Here is a 14,044-nt window from a genome sequence, read left to right on the forward strand (position 1 = left end):
ACCCCTAGACCAACGAGCCACGAAAAACATGAAGTCTGGTATTTCCCCCTCCGGTGAATACTATTCACGTCTGCATCTAGCTTGACCGCATTATTCGACCTGTGGGCTTTATCTTGACTCTTTTATGTCTTCCGTGTTGGATATGTCTTTGTAATAATTGTCTAGAACTCAAAAAAATGTGCAGCACGTCCATGGTCCACAAAATTGCTTAGATGCTGTCTACACCTGTCCTTAACCAGACATGTCCAAGCTACTACATAAAGGGCCGTCTGCCTGCAGTTGTTTGTTCCCACCAATCAAGAGCACACAAGTTGACCAATCAACCATCTGTTGATTAAATAGGGCACACAAGTTGACCAATCAACCATCTGTTGATTAAATAGGTCAAGTCTAGTGTGCTCCTGCTTGGTTTCAATTAAAAACTTCAGCCACATGGCCGTTGATGGAACAGTTTGGACACCTCTGCCTCATGAAATCCTTTGTGAGAAGAGACCGGATAAGCAGCCTTTCCGTTACGCTTGAGGTATTTTCTGAAGTCTCCTCCAGAGTAGACATGCCCAGGATTACGCCCAACTGTCACCATGTAGGTAAACTGGTTGAACTTAGTTAGTCAAGATTGCATAGCTTCACAACAGTTCCAAAGTTAGTCAGACAACTGAGTAGGAGTCACAATCCTGCCCTGAGGGCTCGTCCGGGATTTGAACCCGGGACCTCTCGCACCCGAAGCGAGAAGAAAAAGCGTTTGGAGGTGGCAGAATTTGGCTAGGTGTACTTTTGTCCCAGCAACCACTGTTAGATTCATCCATCCGTCCACTTGTTTTCGCTTTCCACACTGGGCATACCTCCCAAATATCTCAACTGATAACTTCTGGTCTAGGTACGGCAATTTGTTTCTCACTTCCCTTTCAATATGTCATAGCTTTCCAACAGTTCCTCGAAGTTTCAAACTTGCATAATTAATAAAGAAGCTGAAGGCACTTTCTTACCAATGGGGCTCGTCCGGGATTTGACCTCTCGCACCCTAAGCGAGAATTACAGAGAGTTACAACGTGCAGGAGAGTTGAATAAAGTTTTTCCTGTATTCAGTAAATCGTTGGTCCACGCTTATTAATATCAGATAAACACGACACACAGGTGCGCTTAATCAGGACAAAAGGCGGTCACTTAAGGCAGGAAGTCATCATACTAAACGTCACTTCACAATAAAAGCATGCAATAAAAACCATAAAACACAGTAAACAATCCAGAATAAAATCATAGCTTAATTAAAATTTAAACAAATAAAACAAGGTATAATAACACGCAAAAATATTCCTAAAAACAGACTTCTGCTTTGTGACTTGTGTGTGTGTCTGGTTATGTGTGTATGCGTGCAGAGTGATTCTGGGATTTTGTCTCAGTCCTTGCCCAGTAGCAGGAAGTGGGAGGATGGGGTGGAGCTGCAGGGGTTGATCCAGGAACCTCCAGAGAGAGACGCTTCTTCACCATCTATCAGCCCCATGGTGGCAGCTCTCCTATGGGGTGAAAACCAAGCTGGAGCTCCCTCCCTGCCCACAGGAGCACCACCAGCTAACAGGAGTCAGACAGAAACAGGACAAATATAGAGACCTGATGCATGACAAAAACAAAATGAAATTGGCATAAATGAAGGAAGGGTAATAGCAATTCATAAAAGTAAATGGGGGGGGGGGGGGGGGGGGGGCATTAACTTTAAATAAAACCTGTGTGGATTTTCAGGGATAACTGCTTATTGGCTTTGGCTGTCATGCCATCATTCTAAGGCACGCTACATTATACAACATGCTTTTTGGATGATGAAAACCAGGTTCCGGGTTCTTTCTCCTGCAACCACTGCACCACACATTTGTACCTCTTTTTTTAATATATTGCAAGAGTAAATTAAACTTTTTTCTAGGATGTATAATTTCTTTTTTTTCTTATATTTGTTTCTTTACTATATGATTTCAGGTTATAACAGACTGTGCCATACTCTACAGCATCTGCCTTGAGGCTGATGACATTGTGGCCCCGGAGGATGCGCCTGAGGATGATGTGAAAGCGTATGAGGAGAATGGTTGAGAAATGGTAAATGGTGCTTCCCTGGAGTGATCTGCTGTCTGCTGGGATGTCTGCCCTGGAGGAGGTACCCCCCTGAGCATGACTATTTTTAACAGACAAGTAAAAGAATGACAAATCTATGATTCCTGTTTATTTAATATGTTTTGTAGAACGGTTTTGCCTGAAATATTTTGTGGGGAGATTTCTTCTGTCAAAATTAGCTTGTGATGTTGCTGTTTATTGACTCAGACCTGCAAACCCAGCTGATGGATGGTGCTGTGAACAGTGGAGTGATGCATCCACAAACACAATCTAGAGACCATCCCCGATGATGTCCCACTGACAGGAGACACCAAGGCCTTTATTGGGCCATCAACTCTATCCGAGTCCAGCAGCACCACTAGGGACTCCCTGCTCAGCTGATTTCATTATTATTATCTTAAATTGTATTTATAAAATTGAATTCAGGGACTTGTAAATTCCTAGTTATTGTAATTCTTATTATTTATAGTTGTATATATTTATCCTATTATATATTATCCTTACATACTGTTCAGGTCAAATTTGACCTGTTTTGACATTAGACAGCTGTAAAAACACCACAAATGTCTTTTACCCTGAAATCTGATGACTTTTCCTAAAGTGGCCCAAAATGAAAATGTTTAGAAATGTTATACTTTTGTATAGGTGCTACAAATATTTTGTCCATTGAGGCTGTTCTGGGTCAAATTATCTCTGTATCTATTGACATGTGTTTTAGTTAAATTAATAGTTAATAGTAATCTTTCTCTTCAGTGGCTCTGGCTGGCTTTCCCACTCCACTCTGGTGTGTTCTCAGGGATAGAGGCCATTAGGATTGGAGGTGTGGTGGAATGCCTCGGTCCCAAACACCTTATCCATGAGGAAAAACCACGGGCAAGTAGCAGCAGTGGGTTTCCCCACTTATGTCCTCAACTGACACCTAAGGCAGTTAACATCCACAACAAGAGCAACCATACAAATTTAAGCAAAAGTGCATGATTAAAAGTTTTTTTCTTTTTTCTTTTCATGGGAGTCACCAGCAGGCCCATTTTCTCCAGAATTCCTAATCACAGAGAGAAAACAAGAGACTAGTTAATACTTATCAATCATGTTAACACATGAATGAAAATTTAGGAAGATTGGAAAAGGTGACACAGTAGGACAGACACAAAGTCCTCCAGACATCATTTACTTGGATGCCCTATTTTGGAGTTAAAAAAACAGCTTGCACCCCCGTGACAAAACAAAAGAGGGTATCGCCCAATATACTGGTTTTCTTACTATTATGGGCTTTGTATGTAACTTTAAGTACAAGATGGTTAAGTGGAGATATTATAAATGCGCTACTGCTGCCTTACCGCCAAGTTATCTAGCTGAACTTTTGGCTCCAGTGAAGAGGAGAGATCATTTCCCCCGCTCAGTTTAATAATATAAGCAGTATGCTCCATGTTCACTCAAACAAAATGAAATGTTAGAGTAAGTTTTGCTTCACACCACCAAACAAAAGCAGCTTAGGGAGCAAAATATCCAACTTCAGGTTAACTACGGAATCAATACCCAACATTTGTACTGACATTGAAAGTGATTCAACACTCCAAACACCAAGCAGGGTTCACAGCCTGTCTAAATTTGTTCACCTTGGTCCATTTATGCATGTAAGGAAGTATAAATATTATTATCTTTAAAAACGCTACAATATCAGTAATATATAATTCAAACTTTGGACCACTGAAGTTTGAAAGTGAAGGTTCTCCAGCTGTAACAATAAACCAACTGGAGGTAAGAAGTTGTCTGTGTATCGAGCTGTCCTGGAACATTGCAAAGGATCAGTATTGACTGAAATAAAGATCAAAATCCAATCCTGTGTTTGCATCTCTGCCTGCCTCTCCTTTATACTAGTAGTGAGAGTAGTGTGTGAATGTGAAAAAATTATTTGGGTCAATCTGAAGTATTTCATTCAAATCATACAATGAAGTTGGGGAAATGCATGGATTCGCTATGCTCCGATGCTAATTCAGCTAGCAGCTTTTCATTTTGCTGACCACCACAGTCACTTGTGGAAATGACAAACAGTGCCAGTGCCAGGTCATATTACATGCTGCTAATAGAATCGGTATCAGCAGATACCCCATAATAAAGGACTCTGATTGCTATTAATTTACCAGTCAATCTACGTCCCAACCCCCACCTATAGTCACGAGCTTTGGGTAGTGGCCGAAAGAATGAGATCATGGATACAAGCGGCCGAAATGAGTTTCTTCCGGAGAATGTCTGGGCTCAGCCTAAGAGATAGGGTCAGGAGTTCAGACATAATGACTGTATGTTTGACAGATAGAGACTACTGAGAAAGACCTATAACAGCACAGTGCGTGTGAGTGTTCGGATGTGTGTGTGTGTGTGTGTGTTTGTGTGTTATGTGAAGCAATAAAGTGAGAGTGAGAACAGTAGAGATATTTACTGTAATGAAATGAGGCCATCTTTGGGCGCCAGTCCCTGAAAGTGAAAGAGAAAACAGCCCCGTGGGTCTGTTATTTGATTTGGATGACTTCATGGCCAGATATAACCTGATCAATTTGCTCCATCACTCTGCACTCTCTCAGTTTTATGAAACCAACATATGCCCTCTTACTCCTCTCCTGTTCTCTTTCGTTTTCTATTTGGATTCTGTGATTTTCTCTTCATTTCATGCAAGAGTCGACCATTTCTCTCTGAGAGAAGTACGGAAGTGTGTGTGTGTGTCATTTGATTTAGTATTTACTGTACAGATTAGAGCGGACCGCCTGATTGAAACAGTTTATTTTCTTCTGTGTGTCTATCTGGCAGAATGAAACTTGTCTCCTTAAAATGATGCTATACTCTGCTAAATCACTTTTCCTAACCTACTTTGGAGGAAATGTAATCGCTGTATTATGTTCACTTTCTGTGCATGAGGTGTCACATTCTTAAGCTCTGAGCATGGCTTGTGCACTGACCCACGTGCCATTTCCCCTTAGGGAGTGTGTGCCCTGTCACTACTGTACAGCTTATGTGCTTGGCTCTACTTCCTTTTATTTTCTTTGTTTTTTGAAGGAGATAGAGGAGGAAATGAGCGGGTAAGAGGTCCCCTAGATCAGCAAGCCAAATTTTGAAGTGCATGCAATGGACCAAGACTGTCCTCTACAAGAAAGAATGATAGGTCAGTTGTTTAAGAAAATGCCCCATACCAACATCTGATATATAAGAAGGAAAATCCTCCACATTCTGCCTTTATTCCTCTATGGGTAAATGTTTCCTCTTGTTCTACACCTCTCCATCACTTCTGCTTCCCCACACTTTCAAAATCCCTGTATTTACAATTGTGATGCCTCCATACCTGACAAATGATCTTTTGAGCCAATTAGTCCCAGGATGATGTTCTTTAAATATCAATTTAAGTCTGTCATTCTATGTTTCGGACTTCATGTCGGTGCTTCACATTGATGGAGTCTGATCACCAACATCTTTCCATTTTGCTTACCTCAATAAATACTGTTGTGAACTTCCAACTGATCTCAACTTATTGCAACATTTATGGGCAAATGACAGAAGTCCTCTAGAGGCTGTAGTAATCATGACGAGACCAAAGGAAGAAATCAGGTGACGTTATTATAGAGCGACCACCATCAGAAACATAGGGAAATGCTGTTTACTTCCTGTTCCAAACTTTAAGTCAGCATTGTTTTTGAAACTGGTGACCACAATCATCCCCAAACCATGTGTCTGGTGTCTAGTGTACATGTGGACCAGCGATAATTTTGTTGTTGTAATTTGGAGGACTTGTTGGCAGACCATGATGGCAACCTTTTCACCTCACGAAAGCTTTGAATGTTAATGATGATTATACTATATGATCCAATTAGCTCCAGTTCTAGAAATATTAAACCAGTGAGTCATTATGGTCTAACTCTCTAAATGCATATCGTCTAATAAGTGTAGCTTGAATCCATGGTACACTCTTTATTTGGAGGTTTTTGGCTCCAAATGGAGAAGATGGCACCCACTGTAAGCTGCAACTCTGAGCTTCAAACTGGCTCTAATTCAGACCAGTAGTTGACATCACACCTCGTTACATTTGTCTTTACATACAGTCTATGAGTTGAACCATTAACTGTTTTTATATACCTTTAAATAACATAATTAACAAGTGCCTCTATTGTGACTCTTACACATACACTACAGCCAAACAATCAAACCTCCATTGGATCTCAAACTACACCAGCATGTAATATAGTACAGTACATGATAGATATCTATCACTCATGATGTGAAGGAGAATATGTTGAAGGGCATTTAGCTTTAGACACTCCCAGTTTGATGTTTCAGGTTTTTAGAAAGTCTGATGAAAGAAACCCTGTGGAGCAGAAACAGTTTGGTATGAAAGCACTACCTCACGTCTCTCTTCTTACTTCACCTTCCCCCTTTTGTACTGCATCTTTGTGTGCTTTGTATATGGACAATAGCTCTGTGTTTATGCCTCCCCTGATGTTTTTGTGCTATTCTGTTCTGAACCAGATGGATGTATAGAGTGAGTGAAAAGCAGGTGTATTGGCTTTGAAATCAGGAGCATCTCTCCACTTTCAGCAGGTCTGACCATGAAAGATGAGCCAGCAGGCAAGATTCCGAGCACCGGGGAGAAGGGAGTGAGAGGTGTGAGACAACAACAGTCAGATAATGAAATTGATTGCAGGGCACTGATGGGTGAAGGTGGTTTTGGCTGCACCCATCTGACAGGACTAATGGCCGTGATTTGAGTTTGATAAGTACTGCTATTATCGATGTTTATTTTAGAATGGATGCATTTCTCTGTCACTTTCATTACTCATAATTTAAAACTCCTGCCTGTAAGGTACAAGTAGGCAGACAAGTATCCCAACAGAGAAAGACAGAATACATTGACTAAAGAATAATTTGCTGCTTTCCAAGTATTTCTCTTGACATCAAATTCTGCTCTGTATATTCTTCTGCTCATGCTCTCATGCAGGCATGTGATTGGCAAAGAAAGAAAAAGCAGGGGCATACACAGAGCACAAAGCACAGCATGGCAGTTGCCCCCTCCCACCCCCGACACACTGGGTTAACCATATAATTATTACTTGTTCAGTTTGTATGGTGACAGAAATCAGCTAAAAATGTCCATCTCACCTTTCTAAAAGTCCACAGTGATATGTTGGAATGTCTTGTTTTGTCCCAGCCAGCATGACCATGTGGGCCCAACATGTTAAATGCAGGCTACGTGGGTACTGAATGGGAATGGGCTTGAACTGGTAAACTTTTTGCGGGTCCCACATGGTTTCAGTAACATGGGCCCCACATGTGAAGCTGACTGTATGAGCCCTATAAGAGATGCAAGTGGGCTAAGCGGGCATGGGCATAAACAGGGAAAATTGTATGGGCCCCATATTGTTTCAGAAACATAGGCCCCACATGTGAAGCCCATTTGTGCTGGATAAATATGGGCCCTGTTTAAGGTCCATTCTGTTCACACTTACAGTCCATATAGGCAAACATATGGGGCCTATATGGGTCTTACCCAGGTGGGCCCAATTTAACCCTTATGGGGCCTATATGGACATCCTGGCTGTTGTCCAACCAACAATGCAAAACCCCCAAAATAATCTGTTTATGATATAAAAACAGAACAAAAGTAATAAATCATCAAACTACAGAAACTAGAATCTGAAAACTGCATATTTGATTGTAAAATTACTGGAATGATTAATTGATGATCAAAAGATTTTCTATCAATACTCACATTTTCTTGGGAGTGTTTGTCAAACCAAGTTTGTGCATAAAATTCCATTCACACATATATGTTTTTCTACAACTACCAATAATGTCTACACATTTACAAACTTGCATTTCTCCAGCAGTTTTTTAAAGGTTTAAATGATGATTTGCGAGCACTTGCTTACTGTTCATAATCTGAAAAGCTCTGCTTGCTGCTACTAGAGTTCAGCAGCTAACAAGTGGAGCTAACTACCACCACTGTAACCAACAAACTCCACAAATCCATTCAACAGCTCCATCATCAACAGTTAGACAAACATGGCTGCTTATTTACTGCTTAATTACAGCTAAAAACCCTTCCTTATATCCGATGAGCGAAACATCCTGGCACTGACTATTTACTAGCGTTCACAAACCTGTTGGCGCTCTTAGCTTAGTTTTTTTTCCCAGTTCAATTGCAATTATACAATTAGGTACAGTTCTAGATTAATCTGGAAAAATCACATTCCTGAATATGCAATTTACTTAACATACATAACACACACAGGCCCAAAATCAAGCAACCCCCCCTCCAAAAAATAAAAAATCAGACAAACCACACACGCACACACACACTATTTATAATTTTGTTTGTTTGTTATTGATGATAATAAAATCACTGAATTTCACATGCTTTGTTTTTCATACATTTCTTTGATCAAACATATGCATACTGTCATTGAATGTTGTCACATCATCATCTACAACATCTTTTTTTTAAACCCCCAAACATTCCCACACTCAAAGAACACTGTTAGTAAAGTGTCATCTTTTCTTCAGCTCATTTTATTTAAGGTGCAACTCCAACTCCAAGAACTCAGATTTGGAGGATTCTTTTGGAGATGTAATTGGTCAGTGATTATATATTTTCATTCCTAAGCCCACAGTCTCCTACTGCAGTGACTCCATGATAACCAAAAGTCAGTCACAAAAATATGCACCACTGATTCATGAAAATAGTGGCCAGTGTATTGTCGAAGAAAGATTTGACTGAGAGACCGGCTTTAGAGAGGAGCTGAACTGGAGATGGTAGAGAGGGAAATAATCGAGAGTGTGTGGCCGTGCTGATAAGGAGGGATGATTGTATTTTTGGGCACACAGAGATACTGTGTGGTTTGAGAAGAGTGAGGTAAGAATAGGGAAGGTGAGTTTATTTATATAGCATATTTCAGCAACAAGGCAATTCAAAGTGATTTATATTAAACATTAAAAGCACTGCGAAAAGTGTAAAAGAAACACACCATAAAATGACATTTAAATACAACCAAAAACAATTATTAAACAGTTAAGACAATATAGAACATAAATTAACTGAAACAGAATAAGACAGGTATAAAATATAATAATACAAGTTACAGTGCAGTGTAAGATATGAAGAATTATTTAATATAACAAAAGGCTGCACCAAACATTAAAGTCTTCAGCCTTGATTTAAAAGAACTGAGAGTTGCAGCAGACCTGTAGTTTTCTGGCAGTTTGTTCAGATATGTGGAGCATAAAAACTGAACCCTGCTTCTCCATGTGTAGTTTTGACTCTGAGGACAGAAAGCAGATCGGTCTCAGATGACCTGAGAGGTCTGGATGGTTCATAACGTAGCAGCAGAGATATTTTGACCCTAAACCCTAAACAATAATTCTAAAATTAATTTGCTTGACAGACAGGAAGTCAGTGTACAGATCTGAGAACTGGATGTGGTCCACTTTCTTGGTCTTAGTGAGGACTCGAACAGCAGCATTTTGAATCAACTGCAGCAGTCTGATAGAAGAGAGAGATTTAGAGGTACGACCTGCAGCACAGGTCCCTGGCTGGATTTGAACCAGCGACGCTGCAACATGGCGTGTGCTCTAACCACTCGACCACCAAGGCGTTCCAGTCCTTTAATCTTTGATATATTTTTTAGGTGATAGTGGGTTGACTTCATTGTTGCCTTAATGTGGCTGTTGTAATTCAAATCTGAGTCCATGACTACACCAAGATTTCTGGCTTGGTTTGTGGTTTTACTGCTACTGATTGAAGCTGAATTTGAATTGTTTTTCATTGGGTCCAAAAACAATTACCTCAGTTTTGTCTTTGTTGATTTGTTCAGTGCACTGACTCAATGTTTGTATTAGACCAAAGTCCCCTGAGGACATGGTTATGTAAATGTGTGTGTCATCTGCATAATTATGATAACATATTTTGTTAATTTTCCATAATCTGAGCCAGTGGGAGCATGTAGATGTTGAACAGAGGAGGCCCAAGTATGGAGCCTCGGGGAACTCCACATGTAATTTTTGTCCGCTCAGATGTATTTCAAAGACTGAAATTCTACTACAATCTGTGTTTAAGTGCGTGCCATTGAAGACCTTAACAAGAACAAGTCTCAGTGCTATGGTGTGGTCGATATCCTGACTGGAAGCCATCAAAACAGTTGCTTTTTCCCTTGAGCTGTGTAGGGAAGAGTGGTGCGTAGCCTACGTCCCATTAGAAGCTCAGCTGGAGAGTTACCATGTTCCAATGGTGAGGCTCTGTGACTCAGAAGACCCAGATAGGGGTCTGAGCCACTGTCTTTTGCCTTCTTGAGTAATTGTTTGACCATGTGCACTCCTTTTTCCGCTTTCCCATTAGACTTTTCCATGCAGTCTTTTTAGCATCTCTGGTCTCATTGCCAGTGGGATGACAACTCTGTCCTTTCTGAGTAGAAGCCCATTGATGACACTCAGCTCTGCTCAGATGTTATAGTACTGCTGACATTCCCCTCTAGGCCAGCCCTGATTCAGATTTTTTATGACTCTCTGGAGGCATGTGTCTTTCTCTGTTTCTTCTGCAATCTGTTTGGATTTCGTGTCAGATACAGGAAGGGTTTCAGTGAGCAGGTTTATGTGGACGTTCACATCCGTTTCTGTGGAGCTCTCACTGTCACTGTATGTTGTGGCTCGGGAGAGAGCGTCTGCAAGAACAATATGTTTACCTGGTGTAGAAATCAGGCTGAAGTCGTATCGCTGCAGTTCATCATCAGCCTTCGTATGCGTGGTGACATCTCACTGAGGTTTTTCTTTATTATGGCAATTAATGGCTTATGGTCCGTCTCTGCAACACATGTTGGTAGACCATATACATAGCTGTGGAACTTCTCAAAGCCATACACGAGTCCTAAACACTCTTTCTCAATTTGAGCGTATCGACATTCAGCTGTAGTCATGGTTCTTGAGGTATAGGCCACTGGCCTCCAATCCTCTTCCTCAGCTTGCAGTAACACTGCACCAATCCCATTTTTTGAAGAGTCTGGATATTTTTGTCTTTTTAGATGGGTCATAGTACACCAACACCGGTTCTGTAGTGAGTGTAGTTTTTAGCTGTGACCACTCCTTTTCATGAATGTCAGACCACTTAAATTCGCATCCATCATGCAACAACTGCCTCAGGTGCACTGTTTTTGAAGACCGGTTAGGGATGAATTTGCCGATGAAGTTTATCACACCCAGTGCTCTCAACACACCTTTTTTTTTAATCTTCGGGGCGTGGCATCTCCAATATTGCTTTCACCTTTTCTCTGTCTGGCTCAACACCTGCTCCAGACAGCTTGTCTCCCAGAAAGATGATTTCAGTAACTCCAAACTGACATTTAGCTCTTTTCAGCTTTAGTCCATATTTCTGGATCCGTTGCAGCACTTTCATGAGCCTCTCATTATGCTGCTCGAGGGTGGACACCCAAAGCACAATGTCATCCACGTACACCCGGACCCCGTCAATGCCCTCTATGATGTGCTCCATAGTCCTGTGAAAGACCTCGGGAGCAGAGGAGATTCGAAGGGCATCCTCTGAAAGGAGTAAGGCCCAAAAGGAGTATTGCATGTGCAGTATTTAGTGCTGTCTTCATGTAGCTTCAGTTGCCAGAATCCTTGTGATGCATCCAGTTTACTGAAAAACTTTGTGCCTGTCATTTCACTTGTGATCTCATCCCTGGTTGGAATCTGGTAGTGCTTCCTCTTTATGTTCTCATTGAGATCTTTTGGATCCATGCACAGACGTAAACCACCAGTCTGTTTTTTTTTACACACACCATGGAGTTAACCCATTCCGTGGGCTCCTCCATTTTCTTTATGACTCCCAGTGACGTCATTCGGTCGAGTTCCTGCTTTAGCTTGTCACGCAGTGGTGCTTGAACACGTCGAGGTGTATGAACAACAGGCTTTGCATCCTCTTTTAACTGTATCTTGTAGGTGAATGGCAAACACCAAAGCCTTTAAAGATGCCTGGGTACTGGTTTACTATTAACTCCACACTGTTTGGTTCATTACTGTGGATGTGGTGCACTCTTTTCACTAAACCCAGTCTTTCACATGCTCTATCACCTAGTGGTACAATAACAAACATGAGACTGTGCTCCTTTCCTTTGGCTCTTACTTTAAGTCTGCATGTGCCTGTGGTATGAATAGGCTGTCCATTGTAGGCTTTGAGCGGCTTGCGATTTGGTTGAATGTGTGGCCTTGATGTCATGCTCATTCACCAGGTTAGTCTTTGCCCCTGTGTCTAGTCTAAAAGTTACAACAGTTCCATTCACATGCAATGCCTCTACCCATGGGTCCTGCTCCACTGTGTGTACACTTGACTTATCCATCATGGATTACTCCAGTGTCACCATGCCCACGAAGAATGTATCACAGAGAGCAGTTTCGTCTACGTCTGTATACGTTCACTTTGGCTCTTTTTACCTTTGGAGAAGCATTGCTTTGCGAAATGTAAATTTTGTCCTTTACACTTGTTGCAGACTTTTCCAAATGCCGGGCACTGTTTTACTGAATGTCTGGTGCCACACCTTTTACAGTCAAAAGTCTCTGTGCCCCTTTGCCGTTTAGCATACGCTGCTCTCGGTTTCTGTGTCTGGGTTGACACTACGGCTACTGCTGCGCCGTCTGCATCCCTCGCCGTTACACTGAACGTTTTAGCATGTTGCTGGCCTATATCACTAGTAATATGTAGAGAGAGAGTCAGTTTATAGTTGTTGGATTGCAGTTTTCCTCTGCTTTCTCTAAGTAAAGCTAAAATGTCCTGACCCTATCTTGGTAAGGTATGCACAGAGATTTAACTGATATCAATCCTTTCACTTTGGGTAAGATGACAAATAAGCATATTTCCTGTCATATCAGACTGTTTCTAAGAAGTTAATGAAGCAAAAACTGACTGTTCACACATCAGTAAACTGCTGCTTCAACATACTAATGTGAGAGCCCTGAGTTTGTATAGAAACAGATTTTTCAATGAATCACCCCACTTTACACCCTTCTACCGATCAATTCTCATTCTGACTTGATATCTCTATTATTTGCTGTTTAAACTGTTTGGAGGCAGAGAGTAAGACACACTGCTCCCCCTCCTTTTTGTTTATAAAGTTGGCGAGGCTCATTTGAGCAGATCAATAGTTTGCTACCTTTAGCAGTCACCTTGCTAAATGGGACTGTCTGGTAGCTGATTATTGATTTACTCATGACGAGGTAAGTAAAAGAATGCTCCACTCATTAAACAAGAGAACAAAGACAGAGACAGGGAGCACTGTCAGTGATTGTTATAACCTGTCCCGTAGTGTAAGCAGCACTAAGGCTGCGCAGACCCTCCGGGTGAGAGACACTGCAATAATATCTATAATATCTCTCCCTCACTTAACTCCCATCATCAGTCAGAGTGGAGATTGCATCAATGCAGACTGCAGTGACTGGCTTTCTGAATACACTGATATATTCACTGGTGCAAGACTGGCAGACTGCATTGTGAATTTAAAAAAAAAAAAATATTTGAACTTGGAAATGAGGGATAGAGGGATGCAACAAAGTTCCCCAGCTGGGCTTGGACCAGAAATGTTCTGGTTCATGTTCTCAGACCCCGAGAAACAAGGAAACATCCCAATTGCAAAGTTTTTAAATGCTCAATGTTTTTTTGTTTTTTTAATTCTAACATTTAGAGTATAGTAGGACATGACAGATTCTGTACAGTTAAAGATCCCATGAAATGAAAGTTACAGCATTTTTAACTTCTGTACTGTGATGTATTTTACGGAGCCCCTCTGGTATCATGGTAAAAAAAAGAAGAGTAAATTGTGGCCACAATATAGCTATAACGTGTGCATGAAATACTAATTCGTGGCCACGAAATAAGTAGGCTATAACGTGCGAACGAAATACTAATTAATAATATTAATGTTAA

General features: G+C 41.1%; 1 non-coding gene across 1 annotated transcript in view; it reads right to left on the minus strand.

Annotated features, from left to right (window-relative positions):
* trnap-agg (transfer RNA proline (anticodon AGG)) overlaps nucleotides 1-19 on the minus strand; it is a 72-nt gene extending 53 nt beyond the window's left edge. The window contains exon 1 of the tRNA in view: nucleotides 1-19. This exon is cut by the window's left edge and continues 53 nt beyond it. This is a non-coding gene — a tRNA (tRNA-Pro).
* Nucleotides 20-14,044: the final 14,025 nt, after the last annotated feature.

This window comes from Scomber scombrus, chromosome 9, assembly GCF_963691925.1.
Source record: "Scomber scombrus chromosome 9, fScoSco1.1, whole genome shotgun sequence".
Taxonomy (NCBI): Eukaryota; Metazoa; Chordata; class Actinopteri; order Scombriformes; family Scombridae; genus Scomber; species Scomber scombrus.